Consider the following 24,182-nt stretch of genomic DNA (forward strand, 5'->3'; position numbering starts at 1 on the left):
CCAAGGGGGGAAAAACATATTGGAAAAATAATACATCGATCCACTCTGAAACTGGGAAAGTTAAATCATTCTCTGTCCTCTTTTCTCTCAAAGCTCTGGAGAAGATAAGAAGCGACGGGAACAAAGCACAGGAGAGGTAGAGCAGCCGTTTCCTCCGTGGTGACAGGCAGGGAGGCAGGGTACGCGCGGCTGTAGTCGCAGTGGTTTGGAAGAAATCGTCTGTATGAGAATGACCTCGTTTTTTCCCCCAAAGAGATCTTTGAAGCAAGATCATCAGCTGGGGGATGGTGGCAGAGATTGGAGGGGAAAAAGGAAGGTATAAAATAGTAATCTCAGAGAGCAGGAAGCTGAATTTCTCCATTTAGGAAAACACAGTTGGATTGTCTGGCCGATGCAGGGTTTTCCTTTGAGATTTATGGTCATAAATTGGAAGAGGTTGAGCAAGCAGAGTTGTATGTGTATTTTCTTTTCTCTCTCCTTCCTTCCTCCCTCCCTCCCTCCCTTCCTTCTTTACTTCCTTCCTTCCGCCTCTCCCTTCTTTCCCTCCTTTTGATAATGCTCAGCCTCTCTGGTGTGGGCATAGAGAAGAGGACCATTGGTTTTAACCAGGGTGGAACTTTGCACGCTGATTGCCAGAGGGGACGGGGAGAGAAGTTAAGGTTTTATAAAAGAGTGGCAGCAGCACTAGAATATGGAATTCAGGTGAAGAGGGCATAAACACGTGAAGATAAGACCAGTGGAAAAACTGGTAGGGCCAATGGGCCGGTGATCTTAATGGGGTAGGAGGTGAACACTGAGCAGATTAGCCGAAAGGGTAGAACTTTGCACTCGAGGTCAAGATTTTGGATGTCCTTGTTATCTCCAATGTCTTATTCTTGTTTTTATCCTCAGCATTCAGCGCAGTGCTTGGCATATAGCCAGCAGCACTAGAATGAAGTTTGCAAAAATAGATGAATTGTCAGTCTCAGGAAAAGCCAAGGTGTGGAAGGGGAAAGACGTTTTGTCTCTGCTATCCATTTATCTAATAAGGATATCGCCAATCAGCCTTTTCTCCTTCCCCTGTTCTCTCTCTCTCACCCCACCCACCAAAGCACACACACACAAACATAAGCAGTACTCCAGAAATACTGATATGCTTTCAATTTCCCTGAACTTCTGACCTCTGATGTCTTGTTTCAAGCTACCCTCCTGGGCCTAAAATGCTGTCCCTTGATCTGCCAGCTGTAAGGTCCCATTTCATCTTCTCAGTGAAAGGTTTCTGAAGTCCTGTAGCCAAAATAGCAGAGCATTCCCCACCCCCCACCCCCCACCCCCCATGCTCGTATCATGGGTACCATTGTTTTAGCTCTTGCTTCCTTGTGCCATAATGATCTACGTCAGTTGTCTTTGCCACTTGACCATAAGGTCCTTGAGGGGAGTGTCCAAGTCTGATGAGGTTTTGTGTGCCCCACACTGGATAGCACACGCCAGAAACTCCATACACCTTTATTGAATCAATAGGTGAATAAATGGAGTTCTCCAAAGAAGGGCACCATCTAAGCAAACAATAAGTCAACAGGTTCAGGCTTAGGGTAAAGGAGACAGTAGAACCGATGAGTAGTGTGAGCTTCTCTTGAGCTCAGAAAATCTAAGCAAATCCCCGTATTTATCAGCAGAGGTGGAAATTGAAATTACTGACTTTAAGAATCCTTCTATTAGGTTATCATTTCCATGATGACAGAATAGAAAAAGTCCCGAGACTCCGCTCCTTTATGTTTTTCCAGCTGCTTCTAGACCTCTGGCCGCAACTAATCTATTAATGTTTGCTTGAAGTATTAAATTTGGTAACATCGTTAAAGACAACTAACCCTTGTATAATGTTTCATTATTAAGTGCCTGTTGCACTGCTCCCACGTTTTCCCCCCACAGTGCTGTGAAGTTTTATTTGTAATGCCCATTTTTATAGGCAAACAAACTGAGGTCGAAAGGGATTGTGTCCCTTATCTAAGGATACACAGCTAGTAAATAGGCAAACGAAAATCTCAGTTCCAAATCATTTGTAGGTGTGTAGGATGGTTTAGTGTTGTTCTGGCTGTATTTCATGGACACACGATGCACAAAAAGCTTCCATGCTCTTCCGCCGTCTTGGCTCCTCCCAGTTCCAAATCATTTGAATCCAAATCTCATACCCTTTCGATGTTTTATTATTTCCCGAAGACTCCCTAGGACTCCACAGCAAGATGGAGCTTGCCCTGAGTTTCAGATCAGAGCATTGGGAAATGGACGCTCTCCAGAACTTGGTTGGCACAAACCCAGAGAACCCAGGCCTCTTGTCTCTCAACCCAGAGCATCCTCCACCAAGATGCAGCACTCTTCTGGGTAGTAAGAGACCCAACCACCTTTCCATTTTGAATCTTCTCTTCTTCATTAGCAAAAGGACCCATCCCTCTAAAATGGGCTCAGTTTGGGGAACTATCGCTTCCACGGAAAACTGGTCACGTAAAAGAGATCCTAGAAGAGAATCCTTCCAAGCTCAGATGGGAGGGGATATCCCAGCTTCTTGAGTCTGGAGGGTCATGGGGGTGAGAGCTTTAGTTTAGTCTTACATGGGGTAGGAACAAAGAAATTTAAAAAGAAAAAGGATGGGGGCAGAAGTAGAGTCTTGAACATCCTGCAGTAATTTCTTTTTAAAGCAAGTATGGTACAAGGCTAGCGTGAAGAAGAAAAAGAAAACAGACAGATATAAAAATTGATTTTCGGGATGCAGACACCTGCACATAAAGAAGTGAGACCAGGAAGTTCACTCAATGTTTCAGTTCCCACATCTATAAAATAGAATGTGACCATTTCCCCTGCCTAATTAAGGGATTATTTTCAGGATCCAACAACATCACATGGGAATCTTGATGTCCTCAGGCAACCAACGATTGCCTGGGGACCACCAGTCGCCATCTGTGCCGTGGGTTCTACCCCTGATTAATGTGACACTGTCTCTCAAACCCAAGAATATTCTTGAGAATGCAGGTGCTTCTACAAGAAGTTTAAAATTTTGCATTTATATTTTGATGGTAATCCAAAAAAAAAAATTAATCTAGGGTGCCAGGGTGGCTCAGTCATTAAACATCTGGCTTCGGCTCAGGTCATGATCTCACGGTTTGTGAGTTTAAGTCCCATATCGGGTGAACTCGAGCCCCGCTTTGGGTGAGCATGAGCCCTGCTTTGGTTAAAAACACCAGCCCTGCTTTGGGTGAGCCCTGCTTCTCTCTCTCTCTCTCTCTCTCTCTCTCTCTCTCTCTCTCCTTCTCTCTCCCTTTCTCTCTCTCTACCCCTTGTGAAATTCTCTCTCTCTCTCTCTGCCCCTTGCTCACTTGTGCTCTCTCTCTCTCTCAAAAAAAATTTTAATCTAAGCATTAAGAAAATAATTTCTGTTTCTGAAGAAACCCTCATGACCTAATCCTGCCCCTTGGTCTCTGTGTTCACACATGTAGGTTTGTCTGTGATGGCTTTGCTGGTTCCTCCTCGTTTCCTTGACCTCTCAAACTGGGAGGGTCCCTGTCCTTCTCCGTCGATGCCTCCAACTCTGCTCCTTGGTCTTCTCTTAGTGATCTCACTCAATCACGTGGTTTTAAGTTTTATAGATAAGCTGAGAACCCCCAAGTGTATAACTTTGGTCCAGACCTCTCCCCTAAATAGCAGCCCACGGCTTATTCAACATTTCTACTTGGATATTGGATACGATGGCCGCATATCTTGGTTGGGCTGGGTCAGTCCTGGAGGATTCCTGTGGTGCTAGCGTGGTTATGAATATTGTCTTCTTTCTCCTCCGTACTCAAAAGTGTCCTAGTCTGAACAATAAGTTGTGTGACAAAGACAATCTCTGTCCCCATGGCACCCTCTCTCTTACCTCCCTCCCCTACCAGTTCTTCCCAGGATTTTTGATGCTTCCCACTTCTCAGTGGGAGCACCGCAAAATGAGAACAATGTTCCTTATATTCTGGGGGCCCCTTCCTTTCTCACTGAGGTGTAAGGCTGTGAGAGCAGACTTAAGGTCTATAGTCTGACATGTAACCAGGGCTGTCGGTAATAACGAGATTTCGAGTCCTGAGAGCTCTCGGTGCTCCAGGTCATGTAAAAACAGCCATGCTTATGTGTTTGAAAAAAGTCACATTACAGACCGGGAGGGGAACGCTGGCTTCTCTCCTTCTAACAGCATTGCCTGGTAGGTGGGGCCAAGACGGAGTTCTGGCCACAGGATCTGATCTGCGGGGTCATGCTCCGCTGTACTTGCCCACCTGCCATCTGTACAGACAGGGGACCCTCAGGGAATCCCATCAGATCCGTTTCTTCCTGGCTTTGGTGAATGTCAACCTTTCCCCCCGCCAGACAGCCCTGCAAGACCCGGGGGACCGATTGTTACTGGGACGTCATGCTTTCAGTGTCTGCAACCGTAGCGAGCACCCTTCCCCACAGTCCAGTGAGGTCTCCTCCTGTCTCTGCGTCTCAGGGGGTTCAAAACGTCTGCGTGGAATGCGTCCCCCTTGGTGGTTCCCGCCCATCAGTGCACCTGTTAAAAACAGCTAAAAACCGACACTTCCCTCACATCTGTGTTGGATGTATTTTTTTTTTCCTGAATAATGCTTGAAATCCGGGTAGCACGTCTCTCCCAGAGCTTTCTCAGACACGTTATCTTCATCCTCGGTTGCTGGATGAGAAAATGATGAGCAGGGAAGTGAGAGCTTTGTCTGATAATAATACACTGAGTCAGAGCGGAATTTCCCAGGAACCACGGGGTAAGCAAAACCCTTCCGTCAGAAGTACACGCTCAGAAGAGGGGGCACAGGGTGTGGGGGCTATGCACCATTAGGTTTACAGGAATTAATAGAAATAATACCCAATGTCCGATTACCACTGGCTAGCGTGGGTTAGATGTCCGGTAAACATTTGTACTGTAAATGGCTGACAAAATGCTGTCACCTTCTCCGTCTTGTCACTGCGCGGTGTGGAAAGTTAGAAGAGATCTTCCCAATTCGTAGCGACAACACTGAGGGGCCAGAACAAAGGCTTCCAGCTACAAAGCCATGGCCCTTCGTATGTACTCCATCGCGTACCCGGCTGTATCATTTGGACAACAGTTTCCTCAGAAGTACGTGGTAATAATAATAATAAGACTGTTTTTGGAGTTTTGATGAAAATTAGAGATAATTTCTGTAAACGACCCAGCATAATGCTTGGCTCAGAATAGAGGACTTTTTTTTTTTTAATTTAAAAACCTCCTATTTTCGGGCAGGGGAGAGGAAATGTGCAGAGTGATGTGAATGAAGCCCATTGAACAGAACTCATAAATGGCATTGGTGCCATCGTAGAGGAAGCTGGGAGCAATGGGGAGGTGCCGAGAAGAATGCCATTATGGCCAGTCTTGGGCTAGATGGGGCATCCTCGGGGTCCTCCCGTTTGGTGATCCCTCGAATTGACAATTGGTCATGGGCAATTCCTACCATGCACGGGCCCTTCATTGGTCTATGAGTTTTACATTAGTTCCCCGTACTTCTTCTGCACACCTCACTTGACTGTCAACAAGTGACCCTTCTCCTTGGTCTGGTCACCCACCAGGCTGACATCGCAGGGGCTGATGAGGCTGGTGACCCTCGAGACCCATTCTAGTGGGAAGGGACCCCAGCTAGAGTCATTCAGCATCCAGCAGGAGTTGATGTTGGGACTATGAAGGTAGTAGAGACAATGTGGCTGGCCTTGAGGAGATGGGGAGAAAGAAGAGTAAATCCACATTCACTTATAACTTCAATTATTCAAGATGATGGGCATGGACAATGCTTCGTGAAAGACATTATTTGGAGCCACTCTTACTAGCTACTATTAATGAGTTCCAATGTTGTTCTGTTTTGCAAAGGATATCTAACATGATCCTGGCAAGAACTCCGGGAACTATTATTCCTATTTTAGAGTTGAGTAAACTGAGGCTGGGTAGCTTGTCCCAGGTCAGACAGCTGGCTAGCAGCAAAACAGAGAGCTGAACCCCTTCTTCCCAGTACACTATTTCTAGAAGGATGGGAGATGGCAGAGGGGAAAAGATAGGTAATTCCAGGCCCCAGAGCCCAGCTGAGGGGAGGGACACGTACTAATCTTAATAATGAACTTGGGGACCTTTTTATACATGCTTCTTCGTTCGGGTACATTCCTCTACTCCTTCCTGACCCAGCACACAGACCCTCTGCCACCTGACCTTTGCCCATCAGACCTCCCAAGAGCACAGGCTGTGGAGTCACACAGCCTGGGCACAAATCTCAGCTCCACCGCTTACTGAGGCAGCAGGTCAGTTCATCACCTCGTGCCTCAGTTTCCTCAGCTGCAAAGCAAAACAATAGCTTCCTGACAAAGTTACTGTGAAGGTTCCATGGTTCCCTAATGGAACACTTAGCACAAGGCCTGACAAGTGGTAGATTCTCAACAGACGGTGTGCTTCTTATTGTAATAATAATTATTATTTCTATCACTATTCCCGGAGCACACATGTGCCTTTCATCCCCAGGCCTTCTGATTGAGGCTCCCTTCAACTGGACCGCCCTTCATTCTGTCTCGTAGAGTTTCGTTTTCTCCGTCTTGACTTTTATTTATTGTTGTCACATGTCACAGAACCCTGCCCACCATAAGTCCTCAACAAACGTCGTTTAATCAATAATTAAATATATGCTAATTTAATACTATTAAAGGTCCGGTGAAGGAGAGTGTATCCAAAGCTCAATTAGCCATGCAAAACTCAGGATTTCTTGTAGTGTTAGCAGATTGACTGCAAGATGCTGAAGTGTTTTCTGAATCAAAGAAAATTTAAATTATGCTCCATCTAGTGAGAACGTGCTGTGTTATCTTATATTTGAGCCTTTTGAACATTAGTAATCAATTTACAAAATGTATAGCTTTCATCCTCCACCTTCCCTGCAAAAGGAGGCAGCTAACTCTAATGAGTAGCGATAATATCACTTCGAGTTTGAACTTATAATTAACAATGATAACACTCACAGTTGACTGTGAGTTCTTCAAAACAGTCCCCCAGACATCAACTTCCATCCTTTCAAATTTCTTCGCAGCATGGGCTCCAGTGACTTTGGGGCAGAACCCAGTTGAGGAGGGAGGCAGCAGCTTGGAACATCATCCCCAACAAGAATTAAAACACTGGAAGAGGAAAGCTGAAGGTCAGGGACCCACTTGCCCCTCCCAGAATACGATGGATCCTGCCTGAGTCCCCGCCCACCAAAGGAGAGGGCACCCTCCAGGGGAAAGGATCAACATTCTTCTTGGCCTTGACCTCTGTCCCTGTGTTGTTTCTAATAGGTTTCACTAGACAACATGCCCCCTTTTTCAGGATAGCTCTGGAAGGCTGGAAGGGTAGTGGTCCTCACCATCTCCGTTTCCGAGGCAGCTTTGAGAAGTGCTGGGGAGCATGTGGACTGGGGCCTCTGTCCGGCCTCTGGAAGTTGACTGAGGAGGGACACCTTGTTTGCAGAAGAAGCCTGAGCCTTGGCCCTCGGCTGGTTGGAAAGTCTCCAACAGTGCATCAGCCAGCCGGATGCAATGCCCTTCCTCTTCACCTTTACCTTCAAGAAGCAAGAGTCAGCCCACGCTCATTAAAGTTACCTTCAGAAGAAAAAAGAATCTTCAACCTGTTGGAACTGCCACAATCCCCAATCTTTGGCCACATATCTGTTTCTTTAAATATGTGTCTCTTTCAGGGCGCGTGAGTGGCTCAGTCGGAGGAGTGTCCGACTCCTGATTCCAGTTCAGGTCATGATCTCGCAGTTTGTGAGTTCAAGCCTTGCATCAGGCTCTGTGCTGACAGCGTGAAGTCTGCTTGGGATTCTCTCTCTTCCTCTCTCTCTCTCTGCCCCTCCCCTGCTTGTGCTCTCTCTCTCTCTCTCTCTCTCTCAAAATACATAGATAAACTTAAAAAATATATAGGTATCTTTCCTGCACTTGTCGCGAATCAAGCATCATGCTTACCTTTACAGTAGGGGAAGGGCAGAGAGGAGATGCTTATATTCTAATGGAGAAGAGGGGCGGGAGCACATGGAAAATACAGGGTGAGTTGCATGGAAAGAAATGGGAGATGTGGGCTATGTATGGAACTGTTCAGACTTGAGGTTCCAATTAGACACCAGTGCCGAGGGGTGAGAAGGACTGCTCAGAAAAACATCGTACCCTGTCCCCTGTCCAGGCTGCCGCAAGTTCTAGGCAGGGAGGAGAAACTGGGAATTGCACAGGAGCCATTAAATCTGGGCTTGCTGGAGCCCAGCAAGCAGCAGGGCCTGGCTGAGGACAAGCCCCATCCTTTCTGACCTGTGCAGGAGAGCTCTGTGCTGGCCCTGGGACCCACTGAAGGATGCACTTCATTTTTGTTTCAGGAGCAAGGTCCCTCTGGGGGCTGGACGCGAGAAGGGAAGCCAATACAGTTCTCTCTGTACTCCCGCCTGCCCCAGGAAGAGGGCATTGGGAAGGAAACACATTGCTCCCGTTGTTTCTCTTGGGAAGTACCCTGTAGGGTAGGCCTTGCCTTCGCAGAGAACACGGTCTCAGAAACCACTGGTCTGAACTCCATTTGTATGACCAGCGCTTCCTGGAGTAACTGTCCTGCTCCTCCTGTAGACGGTGTCCGCTTCCTTCCCTGCAACACCAGGGTGAATGTGCCTGTTCCTCTGGGGCCTCTCTCAGAGGTCGTGACAACCAGAAGTGGGCTTGGAGACACAGGGGAAGATGGGGCAGGAGAGAAAGGAGTACGTGTAGCAGGGGACAACCTCTGTGCTTTCTGAGTTTGAAGAATCTTCGACGGCTTCTGCCTGATCAGAATTATCCTCAGGGATTCTAAGCATAGCAAGAGCTCGCCGTGCTGAGGATTTTTAGGATGCTTGATGGAGTCGCAGTGTTCCACGCACCACGATTTCTGCTTGGTGCAGGTCTGTAACAAAGGCACTGTAATAGGCAAGTACACTGAGCTGTTAAACAGAGGCACTCGGCTCAGATGCTGATACACGCCAGCTCTACCGGCTAGAAAATGTACTGCTATGTGGCCACATGGCTACTGTTCCAAGATCAATGTTGTGGGCAAGGGGACTGATATTCCCACCAGCAATTCCAGGCAGCTTGCGAGTAGGGAAACTTTTAAGAGGCAAACAACGTCATGTGCCAACTGTTACCAAGTGCTAGTGACAGTCTGCCCGGGGGGTAACCATCACTTTCAAGCACTCGCAAACCTTTGACCTTGTTTGGGGGAGTCTGGATGACTCACGGGGCTGGAGCCCAGGAAAGAAGAACTACAGCATGATTTCTTTTTCATTTGCCCATTTATTTGTTTTCTCATTCAACCAACAATTGAGTCCCTTAGGCAGTAAGAACTGTTCTAGACACCATGAACACAAAGAAAATAAAACCTGGTCTCTTCTCTTACCTTGGGGCATCACTGTCCTGGTGGGGGTGGGGGAATGGAACAACACATAAATAATAGCGATAATAAATTTAGAAGCTCGCAAGTGTATGGAGCCCTCCATACTTTATTTTATTCGACATTCATGACAAGTCTGTGAGGTAGGTAGGAAAATGTAATTGTGTTGGAACCCATCAGACAAGACCACTGGGAACACCCTTGTCGTGAGCCAAGCGGATTATTATTCGCCACGGTAAGGGAAACATATATATCCTGGGGGCCCATAGGCGTCTCCAAAGAGAGGAGTCAGGAAAGAGGTCCTTTCTAAGGTCTTGGGAGCTCAAGTTAGTCATAGGGAGGGCTTGGCAGGAATAAACTAGGAAGTTGCTGGATCGATCCACAGCCCTGTCCTTGGAACACATGGTCTGCTCAGACTCACTGTGAGATCAGTGTGTCTGCGTCTGTGGTCTTCCCCGGGAACCCACGGGTCTGAGCAGATCAGTGTTGAAAGAGCAGAAGCTTAGGTACCCCGTGATGAACATCGTGGGTTCAATTTGGTACGTTTGTTTTGTCAAACGCAGTGCAGTCCATTTCGACAAACTGGCTTCTTTTTCAATTCTCGGTACACTCCCTCCACAGTCTCACAGCCAGAGGGTCCTCCTTCTTTTTATCTGTTGTTATTAATATTATTTCAATTTCACAAGCAAAGATGCTAAGAGGTAGGACTCACCAAGGCTACATCATCAGAAATCTCTACGGAGGCCCAGGCGAAGCCAGCTCTCCTGACTTTCAATGCAGTACACAAATAGGTGCCTTTGACCCAGGCCATCTGTTCTAGCCATAGCTTCTCTCTTGCTTTATATTTGAGTGGCTTTCCCTCTTGTCTCCCCTTCTGTCAGAGTGGTGACCCACCTTGTGCAGCAGAGTAAATGAGAATGAACTGTCCAGCTTCAAAGCCTGGACCCATCATTTCTTGGATGAGTGGTCTGAGGCAGGTTACCCACCTCTTTGTGTTATGGAATTTCCTCGACTTTATAATGGAAACAGTATTAGTATCTCCCTTTCAGGGTTCATGTGAGGATTAAGTGAGATAATATGCCCAGTTCTTAGAGGAGACACTGCCACATAGAAAGTGCCTGATTTAAAAATTATGGTGGTTCTCTCCTGTCCCTTCAACCCCTAGTCCAGTGCCCGGCAAACTGGCAGCTGGGGTGGAGAGCGGCACTCCCCACACTTGAACTTGAGACCTGGAGTTCATGTGAAAACGCAGATTCTCATTCTGCAGGTCTGAGATGGGAGCCAAGATGCTGCGTGTCTCAGGGGCTCCTGCGTGATGTCTGCTGGGACCACACTTCGAACAGGAAGTAGTTCTCAGCGTCCGCATTTCCTGAAATATTACTGAAATGCAAAGTTTGGGCCTACCTTCCCCAGATGTCTGTGTCAAGCCCTCTGAGATCGGGCCAGCACTCTAGGTTTGAAGACGCCCTCCCGGTGATGCTGGAGCTCAGCTGTGTTTGAGAGCCCCCCGTGTAGGGGACGAATAACCGGCTGGAGTCAAAAGTCTTGGGTTGCATCTGGATCTGCCCATTAACAGTTGTGCGGCCTTGGGCACGTTAACCTCTCCTGGCCTAGCACCGAAGCCATTCATTCTTCTACATCCACAAAGTGACCGTGAATGACCCAAGGTTAAAACGGGGCTCCCAAGTGCACTTCTTCCCCATCGCTTCTGTGAAACAGGACAAAGTACACTTACCCTGCTCAGAAGGTTGTGGTAAGGCCCTAATCAGATAATGTAAAAGCCTTTGAGAACTATCAGATAATACATAATTACGAAGTCCTCAAAATTCATGATTAAATAATGAGTCAACGAAGGGGTGAAGTATTGTGTATATATAACTAATATACCTTTGGAAAGCCCAGACTGTTTCTGTACAGAAACAGTAATGAATGCTGTTTGTAACTAGCAATGAATTCAAATTTCCTTACTGGCTGTAGCCTTTTATCCATCAGGAGTGGAAGTCTGCTCATGATTGCTTAATGACGACACAGGGTATTTTATTTTAGCACTATTAATAGATGTCAACAAGGAAAACAAGGATGCAGGTAAAATAACCCATTCGTTCCCGGGTGCAAGTAGCTTGTATTATTAATATTTGCCACCTTTTAAACTCTGTTACGTGGTTGGGAATTTGCTGAGACACCCAGGTTGACCGAGGCAGCCACTGTTACCTTAATATCTGGTCCTTCCAACACACCCGGTATTTATATGTGAGGCTTTCTATCTGGCTCTATCAACACACTCACCAGCTGGTACTGTCTATAATTAGGCAAACCTACTCATGAATATGACTCAGTCCCTCCCACCTCAATCAGGAAATATTAATTGAGAAGGATAAGGGGAGTTTTATTTTTTTGTTTGCATGTTTAGCAAATCCCCCCAAATTTAATAACTATTACTGAATGCCTGTTAAGTTCAAGACCCAGAGGTAGTAACCAATACTTTCTGTACATCCTCTTCTTGCCACAAATCTACGCGTGCAAACCCCAAATGTGTGCCTCGCAGCCAAACCCACACCTCTCACGCTTGAGGATAATTTTCAAATATAGCCAACCCATGTAGCCTTCACTAACCAACCCAGATCAAATAATCCCAGCAGAGGAAGAATATTGGGGTGGAAATGACCTTGAATCGATCAACAGGACACCTGCTACTAACCAGCTCCCTGACTTGCCCCCTGAGAGGGCCATTCGTCCTCAAAGCCTCATTTCCATTTTCTGCAAAGTGTGAATTTTGTTGTTTTTAAAAAATTTTTAAAAATGTTTATTTAGTTTTGAGAGTGAGAGAGACAGAGCATGAGCAGGGAAGGGGTAGAGGGAAAGGGAGACACAGAACGTGAAGCAGGCTCTGAGCTATCAGCACAGAACCCAACACAGGGCTCCAGGTCACAAACCGTGAGATCGAGACGAGCCGAAGTGGGTTGCTCAACCCACTGAGCCACCCAGGCGCCCCTGCAAAGTGTGGATTGTGAGATGACCTTATAACTTCTCCTTTTCTAACATTCTACGTGGTGCTCACGTACACGCCCGGGTGAACGTAGTCACGCATTGCTCCTATGTCACTGTTCTGTGTATTGACTTACCCTTTCTCCTTCTCCCGTCACTTACGCCACATGCGAACTTCTTGAAGGTAGGCGCTACAACCATGCTGCTTTTGAAATATCGTCCACAGGGCACAGCCTCAGGGAGCTCTCGCTTTATATAGCCGGCACCTGGCACACCCAAGAAATCAGCATTTGCTCCCGCTAAGCATCTGCGTAGGCTTGTGGCTGACCTCACTAGTCTAGCGGGTCTGTGTTACAGACCCATCATAAAGCGAGGAAGACTCCGAATTGTCCCGCCACCATTTTCAGGGAAAAGCTACAGTCTCACAGACAGACCTGTCCTCGAGCAGAAAGACGATGGGAGAGAAAGCAGTGCCGGGCTCCATCTCACTCTTCGGCGACACAGCTGGCTGTTGGTGACATCACTCCCGTCCAAACTAGCATCCGTATGTGCAGTCACAGCATGTCTGTCTGTCACAGAAGCTCCCACGTAGCCTCCTTCTCCTTATGAGGAAACCAACACCCTGAGACGGGAAACGAGAAGTCCAAGGTCATCTGTCTGGTGAGGGACATGGTGTTTAGTATCTGCCCGTCCCTCTTTCCCCTTCGCAGCACTCTGAGCGTTTGAATTCCAAGTACAGAGAGAAAATGTCGAAGTATCGGACACTGCAGGCTAAGATGGCTGTTTGAAGAGCTTTACTCCAAGGTATCTGTTCGGAAGCTAATGCATCATGTTACAAGGTTGATAGCATAGAGACTTTATCAGACGTCAACAGTGAACTTGGATGGGGACAAGTGCCATGGAGAACACCTGGGGAGAACTGCCCAAGTACAATATGCTGCAGAAATATTATACTCAGTAGAGTACGTGCGCATACAGCAGAGAAATATTATAGTCTTAGGGGTCTAGAAACTGAACATGAGTCAGCAGCATGGTGATATTGTTTAATAAAGCAAGAATGGAATTCGGAAGCAGACAGAAGCATAGAACATTATACTCAGCACATTTGAGCGTTCTCGCTCTTTTTTTTTATTATTATTATTCTCTAATTGTATCTTGTGTCTAAGTCTTGTCTCCCCAATGAGATTAAAGGCTCCCGAAGGACAGAGGCTAGGCTTGACTTTTCCCTTGTATCTTTTTACCACTAGCAAGAAAATATATGGAGAGAGTGGTGGGGGCGGGAGGCAGAGAATTTGAAATCTTAGGACAGTGCTGATGATCGTTCTGGGATTCTATAATTCCAGAAAGAATTTGCTTATAAGACACAGATGGGGAAAAATGGGGTGTGAAACCGATATTAAAAGCTTGTTTAGGGGTGCCTGGGTGGCTTAGTCGGTTAAGCGTCTGACTTCGGCTCGGGTCATGATCTCACCCGCTTTGGGTGAGCTTGAGCCCTGCTTCAGACGAGCCCCGCTTCTCTCTCTCTCACTTGCTCTCTCTGCCTTTGCTCCCTTGCTCCCTCTCTCTGTCAATAAAAAATAATAATAATAATAAAAAATAAAAACTTGTTTAACATAAGCTTGCAAACGAGATGCCGGAAGGGACAGACCGTGATAGTGGTGGCTGTTCTTGACCGAGAGCCTGTTAAGCTGCCAGCGTTGAAACATCCGTGATCTCTAATCCTTGCGAGGACCCCGCAGGCAGGTTTTAGTTGCCGCATCTCACCATTAAGAAAATGAAGACTCCGGGAACTTTCCCCTGCTGGTGATCATAAAACCACCAAGGGACTGGGCTGGAATCAGAACCCACGGCTGCCTGGCTCTGAATTCCGACGCCTTCCCACAGGCCTGTATGTCATCTAGAGAGTGGAGAACATGGGTGTCCTATCTCTGCCGGGACCAAGAAACATGCTCCACACAGCAAGGGGACCTTCAGCCATGTGGGGGTGACAGCTTTCCAGCCAGGACAGCGTCATGGAGAGTGCCACCAGCTCGGCCTCACAGCTGTGGCGGCTGTGATGTGAGCACATGGGGATGGGTGCATCTTTGCCTGACGGCCGAGAGCCAGAGGACGGTGACTTGGAGAGGTCCAGCTTCCTGTGTGTTTGTGGCCCTTGGGTGTCATTTCGCTGACTCATCCTGCTGTTCTCCTTGGCCGCAGCTCAATCACTGTCCTTGTGCTAATGAAAGAAGAGATCTTACAACAAGCTTCCCCTCCGTAAGTTGCAGAGAGAAACAAACAAGAAAAGATGCCCATTACAGCAATGAGACTGGAAAGAAAACGAACAAAACGCTTAGCAACTGGACTTGTTGTTTTCTTGCTACTCCCCCCATCATTCACTGGATTTTCCAGAGTTTTCAAAACAAAAACACTCTTCTTTTATAACCAAACAGTATCACACACGTTTAAAATAAAAACGGAAAAATAATACACAAACATAGAAAGAAAGAAAATACCCACGAGAGGTTTCTAAGGAACCAAAGAAAATTGTTATTTCTGTTCAATTACCACTGTTTCTAGTGCTCCCCACTGGTGAATAATCCCCAGAATCTGGTTCCAGGCTTGTGATTGGAAACATCTTTCTCCCCTGCCATAAATTAAAACCAACAAGCAAACATAAAGAACTTTTGTTTTAAATGTCAGCAAAGTGCGCAAGAGATAAAGTTGGTGGACACAGCCGTAGCCTTTGGAATTCGGAAACAGGCAGCACACAAGTGGAGATCACAGAGATAGCGTGTCAGGCAAAGGTAGTTCCTTCACCCCCCTCCACCCCGCCACCCCGGAATGTGAGCCAGGCTGGCTAGACCCCGGCGCACCCAGGAGAGCAGTCTAAGATTCCATTCCGCTGTGGTGCTGGGAACTCCCGGGGCAGAAGCATCGCACCTCTACACTGTCAACACAAAGCAGAGAACAATTCACCAGCAACAAGACATGAAGTGACAGCCAGATGGGACAGTTGAGACTCCCTTCATTTTTCTCATTTCTCACTTATGTGAATCGGGTCTCAGAAGGGTCTTTTCAAATGGAACCAATCTCTCATTCAACCTCAAAATCCTAGAAGATACCTTAGAGAAAATTTGCTTCCTTTCTTTTTTTAAAAAAATTATTTATTTTGAGAGAGAGAGAGCACAAGGGAGGGAGGTGCAGAGAGGCAGGGGAGAGAGAGAATCCCAAGCAGGCTCCATGCTGTCAGCACAGAGCCCGATGCGGAGCTCGAGCTCACAAACTGTGAGGTCATGACCTGAGCTGAAATCAAGAGTCGGATGCTTAACCGACTGAGCCACCCAAATGTCCCTAGAGAAGTTTAATAGATGCTCTCTACAACTAATAGATCTGAAGGCAGGGGATGGGTGGTTCTCTGAGATGGAAGGGTCATAAGCCATGAAATCACGAAGCATTGTCACTGAACAGAATCTTAGAGCAGAACCTCTCACTCATACTCCTAGGAATCAGCTGGGCATGTAAAAGCGCAGGTTCTGATGCTGTAGGTCTGAGATGAGACAGATTCTGTGCTGCTTCTTTCTTCTTCTTTTTTAATTTAAATTTTAGTTAGTTAACATCCAGTGCAATATTGGTTTCAGGAGTAGAATTGTTCTGTGATCCATCACTTACAGACACAACACCCAGTGCTCATCACAAGTGTCCTCCTTAGCACCCATTCCCCATCTAGCCCATCCCCCACCGGCCTCCCTCTCTCAAACCACAGTTTGTTCTCTATCATTACGTGTCTCTTGTGGTTTGTTTCCCTCTCTTCTCTCCCCCTTTATTCCACCACCACCTTCCCATATGTCCATCTGTTTTGTTTCTTAAATTCCACATGAGTGAACTCATATGGCTTTCGTCTTTCTCTGATTGAGTTATTTTGCTTAGCATAATACATTCTAGCTCCATCCGTGTCATTGCAAATGGCAAGATTTCATTCTTTTTGGTGGCTGGACAATATTTCATTATATATATATATGTATATATATACACACACACACACACACACACACACACATATATATATAGCACATCATCTTTATTCATTCATCAGTCCAAGGCCATTTGGGCTCTCCCATCAACTATTGTTGCTAATGCTGCTATAAACATTGGAGTATATGTACCCCTTCAGAGATTCTGTGTTCCTATCAGGCCTCCAAAAGAGGTTGAAGATGCTGGTCTGAGGGCCACATTTTGAGCAGCGAGTTACTCGAGATCATCTAGTTCTCAGATGCTAAGTACATTTCTTCTCCAGCGGCCATCTCTGATTGATCGTGGAGGCAGAGCCGGTTTTGAGAAAGACTGTAAAGAACGTGAAGCCGCTTCAAGACCCAGACACGAAGTTCTATAATCAGTTAGCGATACGTGCAATGAGTGACAAAGGGCCAGTTTCATGATCCTTGGGCTATTTCTGTTCTCATTCTTAGAATAGTTGACACAGACATTTTTCTGCAATAAATATGGTTCACCCAGATAATTTCTGGAAGGTTAGCTTAAGGTAGCTGCGATGTTATGGAAGGAGAACTTCTCTTGGAGCCAGAAGTCCTAGATATGACTCTTAGTTGACCCTTCCGAAACGCTCTGGGCCTCAGTTTCCTTTTCTGTAAAATAAGGATAATAAATCCTCCCGGGCAGGGTGTTAGGGAGACGCAACTGAATTAGAGACTGTATACACTCCATGAAACTACACAAGTAAAAGTTACTGTTTCATATCCTGTGATTTATTGAGTGGTGGTTCAGTGTGCCGGGTAGCACCAGAGGAGAGGAGGAAACTATGGCATATAATTCGCTTTTGACAGTCTAGTCTGAGAGACAGGGCATGTACAGGCAAAAGGATGTTGGTACGCGAAAAGAATATGGTGTGAAGGCACCTGGGTGACTCAGTCAGTTAAGTGTCCAACTCTTGATGTCGGCTCAGGTCAGGAGCTCATAGTTCGTGGGTTGGAGCCTCGCATCCGGCTCTGCACTGACAGTGCGGAGCCTGCTTGGGATTCTCTCTCTCTCTCTCTCTCTCTCTGCCCCTCCCCTGCTTGCTCTCTCTCTCGAAATAAATAAATAAACTTAAAAAAAAAAAGAATATGGTGGAACTAGGTCTTTGCTTGTTAAAGACATCCCAACGGCTAGTTGAAGTTGGGTGGAAGCAATCCACACGCACTTGCGGGAAGTTAGTGTGGAGCCAGGACATGAAAGAAAGGAGGGACACGGACTGATAGACACGATGAACAAACTGCTCACGGAATTGAAGTCACTCTTTTTCTCAGCTACCAAATGGAGGTTAAAATCAAGCCTCACAGGGCTCTTGTGAGGATTAAAGGAGATGATGTCTTTACGAAGTTTAGCTCAGTGTCTTACACGCAGTAAGGACTCCCTGCTTGATTTTTTTTTTTTTTTGGTAACCCGTACTGGTTCTTTATTAAAAAAAATTTTTTTTTAGCGTTTTTATTCATTTTTTGAAACACAGAGAAAGACAGACCATGAGGAGGGGAGGGACAGAGAGAGCGGGAGACACAGAATCGGAAGCAGGCTCCAGGCTCTGAGCTGTCAGCACAGAACCTGACGCGGGGCTCGAACCTACGAACCGCGAGATCATGACCTGAGCCGAAGTCTGACGCTCAACCAACCGAGCCACCCAGGAGCCCCTAACCGTTACTGTTTTTTTTTTTTTAATTATTTAAATGGGTAATATAAACTCATGATTCAAAAACCAAACCGATGTAATAAAGGATATTCAGGCAAGCATTGCTCTCAGGTCTCTTCCCTTCCAGCAGATTCTCCCTTCCCCCACAGTTGGCTTTTCTTAGTGACTTACAGAGTTTTTCAGCGTGTCCTTATGCAGGTACAAGCCAATGCAAGCATGCATCCTTTCTGCCCCCCTTTCCTACACAAAGGGCAGTGTATGATACACAGCATTCCACACTTGAGGTTGTCATTTTCTTCTTTGTATATAAATAGAGAAACTTTCTTGCTTTTTTTCTCTCTTAAAGCTGAATAGTACTCTACAGTGTGGTTTTATCGTAGGTTATTGATCCACCGCTCTCGTTATGAACACTCAGATTTCTTCTTCTTATAAACATACTGCAACAAGTCCCTCTTGAGTACCTGTCATTTTGTCTGCATGCACTGAAATGTATAGGTTACATTCCCCGAAGTGGAGTAAGGCATTTCGTAACTTTGACAAATATTAGCAAATTTCCGTTCACGGAATGGGGATTTGTACTGTTTGGCCTCCCCATCTGTCTTGCCAACAGAGTGTACAGTCAGAATCTGAATGTTGATTCCACAGTCACCCCTTACTCCACTAAATCTTTTCTTTTTTAAAAAATTTTTAATGTTTATTTATATTTGAGAGAGAGAGAGAGAGACAGAGACAGAGCATGAGTGGGGGAGGGGGAGAGAGAGAGAGGGAGACACAGAATCGGAAGCAGGCTCCAAGCTCTGAGCTGTCAGCACAGAGCCCAAAGCGGGGCTCAAACCCATAAACTGTGAGATCATGACCTGAGCCAAACTGGGATGCTTAACCAACTGAGCCACCCAGGCGGCCCTCTACTAAATTCTTTCCTTAATCAGGTCTATTTCCAAGCTTTCTAGTGTGTGTTGTGATCTATTTGCCTATTTAGGTATCATTATCACTCTGTTTTTATTATTGAGCTTGTAGAAGATATGTTATTATTGACACGGGCTAGCCCCTTTTCATCACTCTTTGTTTTCAGATTTTTTTCTGTCTATCCTTGCTAGTTTATTTTCCTATATGAAATTTATTATTTTATTTTATTAAAGTATTTGTTTAAGTTTATTTATTATTTTGAGAGAGAGAGAGACAGACAGCATGAGCAGGGGAGGGGCAAAGAGAGAGGGAGAGGGAGGGAGAGAGAGAATCCCAAGCAGGCTCCGCAATGTCAGTGCAGAGCCCGATGCACGGCTCGAACTCACAAACCGTGTCATGACCTGAGCCAAAACCAAGAGTCGGGCGTTTAACCCACTGAGCCGCCCAGGCTCATATGAACTTTAGATTCAATTTGCCCAGTTCCAGAGAAGGAGAAGGGGGGAGGTATTTGTTACTGCTTTTGTCTGGATTAAATTAAATTTACAAATTGAGGAGAACTGACCTCTTTAGGATGTTCAGTCTTCCCAGGCAAGAGCATAGTGCACCTTTCGATATGCTGAGTTGTACTTCTGTGTTGTGTCATTACTGAGCACATTTCACACTGAGTAACCGACAAGCTAACAGGCAAGAGGACAAAGGCTAACAAGTTATGGCAAAAAGCAAACACGTTAACCCGTCCGAAAGAGAAGGGGCCATAACTCTGAATTCTGGCCAAGTGGTTAAGAGGTGGCATGAAGTCAGGAAGGAAAAAGTGGGAGAGGAGTGCCATTGTATTAATAATTAATGCCCTCTATTGGTTATCTCAACGAATCCTCATTTCGCAGACCATAACAATATAACAATAAGACCTGTGCCTTGGGATTATTTTATCCAAGAGATAACACATGCAAAGCACCTAGCGTGGTGTGAGCCGCAGAGAAAGAACTTAACGAAGGCTAGAGATTATGATGCTGCGGGGGGGGGGGGGGGGGGGGGGGTGAAGGAGGAGGACAGACCGAGGCTCTGACATAGGAAATCATTTGCCAGAGCTCTGACAGATCTGTGATTCAAACACAGATCAGGCAGTTTCTAAAGCCCGTGTTCTCTTCACTGTACCATTTGGCCTCTAGGAGAGTTCATTTAATTCAGTGGAAGAGGTGTTTATTATGCATCTGCTAAAAACAACTTACATATTATATTCCACTCCGGAAGTCACACTGGTGAAGGCTCATTCATTTTTTTTTAAGTTTATTTATTTATTTTGAGAAAGGGAGAGAGATTGTGAGCAGAGGAGGGACAGAGAGAGAGGGAGAGAGAGAGAATCCCAAGCAGGCTCCCTACTATCAGGACAGGGCCCCACTCGGGGCTCAAACTCACCAACTGTGAGATCATGACCGGAGCTGAAATCAAGAGTCGGATGCTTGACCAACGGAGCCACCCAGGTGACCCAAGGCTCATTCATTTAAAAATATGGGGTGCCTGGGTGGCTCAGTCTGTTAAGTATCTGACTTTGGCTCAGGTCGTAATCTCACAGCTCATGAGTTTGAGCCCTGTTTTGGGTGAGCTAGAGCCCTACTATGGGTGAACATGAGCTTGATTCGGATAAAACATGAGCCCAGCTTCAGGTGAGCCCCACTTCTCTCTCTCTCTCTCTGTGTCTCTTTTTCATAGGATTCTCTCTCTCACTCTCTCCCTTTCTCTCTCTCTGCCCTTTGCTCGCTTGTGCCCTCTCTCTCTCAAAAAGAAAGAAAGAAAGAAAGAAAGAAAAAGCCGTTCGATCTATTTCACATAGAAAATGTGTAAAGGACGTATTTATCAACTAATATAACAAGTTATGGAAAAGGTTAGCATAAGAGTGGCCTTAAGGATAGCCGGAGTCATAGGTTTGCATGCTGTGATGTTGGCTTCTTTCTTCTCTCTCTCTCTCTCTCTCTCTCTCTCCCCTCTTGCCCTAGTTTGGTTCCCTTGCCTGACCCTACTCTTATGTCTGCTTCCCCATGCTTTATGCTTTCAGACTGGCTGTCCCGGGACTCTGGGCTCACATCCCTGCTTCAGGCTTACATGTTCACATGAAGTTCTTGAGTCTGGTTCCAGGCAGAGGATACTCCAGGAAAGTCTGATTGCCCAGGCTTAGGCCTCCTTCTCCTGGCCGTAGCCCTCTGGCTGGCGTGCTGATTGGAAGGCTCCACCTGAAACTCACGGTTGGAGCAGAGGAAGGGTGGTTGCAGGCTTGAGAGTCTCTGGGGAGGCTGTTCTTGAGAACATGGGAGCTTTGGGGCAGACAGAACATCAAAACGACAATATCAAAAGTAAATCATAGGAAAGCCACCCAGGTGGGCTATCACGCAGCCCTTTTTGAAGTACGTCTCAATGTGAATGTGACGTAATAACGTGGGAAAGTGTGCATGCCACGAGGACAGATGAGAAAAAGCAGAAGAGCCAGTCGGATGAACATAGCTCAAAGTCAAAAGCAAAAACCTGCTCCTAGAGAAATGACTGAATAAATGAATAACGGCACTGAACACGGACCCTACTTGTCTCTGCACTTTGTGACAATTCGTGGTTTTTCTCCCACCTACTTTCTTTGTTTTACTGTTGTTTTCTGCTGTGGTAGCAGTTTATATTTGGCCCTCAAATGTGTCCTTCTTGTTAAATTGCTGATTTCATGTTTATCAAAGTGGTGTCCCTTACCCCCCACCCATACCCACCAACTACCCTGTAAGCCCCACTGTCCAGACCGGTCACTTTGAACTCTCATCCTGTTTCTTCTAAATAATGTTGTTGTTGTTGTTGTTGTTGTTGTTTTTAAATAATATGCTTATATTCCTATGGCTTGGTTTATGTAGTTGAGACAGCATCTGCTCATTTCCTTTCCTAGTATTAACTAGGCTTAACTCCTTACAGTCCTCCAAACATTCCTAGGTAAATTCCTTTTCCCCCGTTGTCCCTAAATTATGGCATGAAAATGATGAGCTAAGTAGAGGGAGATTATATTATTTTGATGATGTGAAGGCAGTTTCCTGGGAGGCCAAGCATCACCCCTGTTTCTTGTTTCGCTCACTTCTTTTGCTGTAAAAATCTTCAAGCAGGTTCTTAAAGGATCCATTGGGGTAAGTATTTTGTCTTTATACATCTAAAAATGTCTTGTACCATCATCTTTGATGAATAGTTTGAACAGACATAGAATTCTAAGTAGAAAGTTGCTGAAGGGATTGTCCAGAATCCAGCATTACAATGGAGAAATCCGGTGTCATCCTTGACTTTGGGACCTATATTTTTCCTCTCTTTAGAGGCCTCTCTTTGTCTAATGCTCTAAAATTTCAAAATTATATGTCCTTTCCCCCCGTTTATCATGTTGGCACTTAATGAGCCCATTCAAACTGGAGACACTTGCCTTTCAATTTTGAGAAATGTCTGTATATGTTGGGTCAGATAATTTCCTTCCATTTTTTTTCCTGTTCTCTCCTCTGGAAATCTTATGAGGATAAGAAACATTTTGGGTCGATCATGTAAGTTTATTTTTTCCCACTGCTATTGCCCATTTCTTTCATATTTTATAAAACTTTCTGGACTATTTCCAAGGGCCCTTCTACTGGTTTTCCTTTTTTTAATTCCAATATTCTTAATTTCTAGAAGCTCTTACTGCTTTTCTGTTCTTTTATCACTGCATCCTGTGTTTGGCTTGTGATTACAGTACCTTATCTTCAAGAAGATATTCTATGGTTTTGTTTGTTGAAATCTTTCTGTTCCCTGGAGAGCTATTTCTTTACAGAAATAGTTTTCAAAAAAGTTTCTGGTTTGTTTCTTTGCTGTTTCCTGCCCCCTCTTTTATGCTTAAAGCGTTCCTCAAATATCTGATGATCTTTTATTTTCTGTTCATGTTTAATTTGGGGGTGGAGCTGATTGTCATCTGTTGAGCTTCTGAGTAAGGTGACCAAGGGGTGAGGGAGGCTTTTCACTGGGGGACTCGCAGGTGTCAGGAGGCGGAAGACTTGTCCCGGAAGAATTCCTCAGTTTTCTGCTTCGGAACAGGGAGCAGAGGAGAAGTAGGCAGGGCTCAGCATGTGCTGGGGAGGAAGAGGAAGTGGTGCTCAGGGTCCCATAGCTCCATAGCTCATACGCAGACTCACTCTCTCCCTTTTCAGCCTCCACCCCCGCCCCCTTTAGGATCTTCACTTCCTGGGGGGAGGGGCAGATTGCGTGGACATGTGTAGTCACCTGGCTGGACAGCGTGGTAAGGGAACTTGGGGGGAGGTCTAACCTCTCTGCAAAACGCCTCCCAGTCATTAATCTCCTCCCAGGCACTCCGGAAGCTTAGCCTGTATTGCGTTCAGTCTCTGTGGGGGTATCTATTAGGTGAAGGGGTCTCCCTTTCCTCAGACTTCCACTCTGCAGGTGCTAGAGTGTGCCCTTCTCTATTCTGCTTGGGCGGTGAGTTCCCCGCCATCTGCTCTCCCTGAAAACGTATTGATTTCTGCTCTTTTGGTCCTTGCAGATGAATTCCTTAAAAAAAAAAAAAAAAAAAATCACAATCACTTTGGTGGACTTTCTGGAAAGGATAGAACAAGTTCAGTCAACTTACCTGATTAATTTGAAGTGTCGCTTTTTCTATCTTTGTTTTAAATGAGCGTAGACCGTGTTTATGATAAAGAAAATACGCTTTCATTATTTTAAGTGGATAATTTTAAGTCAATAGGGGAAAAGAAAGGCCCAAACCTAGGTAGAACATGGCAAAGGAAGTGACACGAAGTTCACCTTTAAAGTTCACAGGTGGTCCTTAAACATGAAAAGAGGCCCCATTTGGCTCATAACAGATGTAATTAAAACTACATCAAGATACCATTTTCCCCACCATTTTCTCACCAAAGTCATCTCACCAGTGTATGAGAGAATATCAGCTGTTGACAGGGATATGGATTAGCTGGAACCCTCATACATTGCTAGTAGGAATGTAAACTTTATAAAATCTTGTAAAATGCTTTGGCAGCCTCTTAAAAATGTTAAACACAAATTTACCACAGGACCCAATAATCTTACTCACAGGAATCTACCCAAGAGAAATAAAAATCTATGTCTATGCAACAACTTTTACGAGAATGCTCATAGCAGCGTTATTCATAATAGCCAAAAAGAAGGACCAACCCAAACGTCCATCAACTGGTGAGTGGA

The sequence above is a fragment of the Prionailurus bengalensis genome, chromosome E4 (assembly GCF_016509475.1).
Source record: "Prionailurus bengalensis isolate Pbe53 chromosome E4, Fcat_Pben_1.1_paternal_pri, whole genome shotgun sequence".
NCBI lineage: Eukaryota > Metazoa > Chordata > Mammalia > Carnivora > Felidae > Prionailurus > Prionailurus bengalensis.